We start from the raw sequence: 1170 nt of genomic DNA on the forward strand, positions 1-1170 counted from the left end.
TAAAGTAAAAATTCCTTTATTTGCAGATGGCATGATTATCTTTGCAGAAAACCCAAGACATCTATAAAAAAGTTCCTAGAATTAATATGTGAGTTTGGCAAGATTGCAGAATACAAGATCAACACACAAAAATCAATCGCATTACTATATAACAATGAGCCCAAGGACACCAAAATTAAACACACAATACCATTAACAGTCAATGCAAATAAAATAAAATAAAACATTGTTTAGGATCTATACACAGAAACTTACTACAAAAAGCCATTGAAAGAAATCAAAGAAGACAAACAGAGACAATCCAATTAGAAAAGAAGCAAAAGAGATGAACAACATTTCACCTAAGAGGATATACAGATGTTGTATAAACAAATGAAAAGTTATTCCACATCATTAGCTGTTAGGGAAATGCAAATTTAAACTACAATGAAAGTTCTTGCTTTGGCAGCATATATAGTAAAATTGGAATGATACAGAGGAGATTAGCATGGCTTCTGCACAAGGAAGATACACAAATTTGTGAAATGTTCTATATTTTGTCTTCTTTTTCTAATGCTTACAGATGGAAAAATTGAGGATCCAATAAGCAAAGTAACTTACCCAATTGAGGGCCATTCCAGCTTCAAGCCCTTAATTCCTCACAAACAAACAAGCAAAAAACCAAAACCCAAACTGAACCACAACAAAAAATAATGAGATATAACTAAGCACCTATCAGAATAGCTATACTTAAAAATAGTGATAACGCTAAACACTGCTGAGGATGTCATGAAACTGGATCATTCATACGTTGCTGGTAGGAATTATAATGGTACAGTCACTTTGGAAACATTTTTGCGGTTTCTTTAAAAACTAACATGAAACTAACATATAGCCCTGCAATTGCACTCTACGGGCATTTATTACAGAGAAATGAAAAGTTATACTCACACAGTAATTTGTACATGGATTTTCACTTAGCACTTTAATTGTAATAGCAAAAATCTAGATCAGCACAGATGTTCTTTAGCTGGGGAAGCTTTAACAAACTGTGGTCCATCTATATCATGAAATACTACTCCACAATAGAAATTAACAAACTTACTACATGCAAAAACTTGGGCAAATCAGCAGGAAATTACGCTGAGTGGAAAAGCAATCCCAAATGGATACATAGGATATAATTTTTAT

The 1170-nt window shown here is 32.7% G+C and overlaps 1 non-coding gene across 1 annotated transcript; it reads left to right on the forward strand.

Annotated features, from left to right (window-relative positions):
- The first annotated feature begins 436 nt into the window (after positions 1 to 436).
- LOC118001665 lies at positions 437 to 539 on the forward strand. Its single transcript, XR_004676774.1, has one exon. It is a non-coding gene; the product is annotated as a U6 spliceosomal RNA (small nuclear RNA).
- Positions 540 to 1170: the final 631 nt, after the last annotated feature.

This window comes from Mirounga leonina, unplaced genomic scaffold, assembly GCF_011800145.1.
Source record: "Mirounga leonina isolate KUSES-001 unplaced genomic scaffold, KU_Mleo_1.0 Mir_53, whole genome shotgun sequence".
Classification (NCBI taxonomy): Eukaryota; Metazoa; Chordata; class Mammalia; order Carnivora; family Phocidae; genus Mirounga; species Mirounga leonina.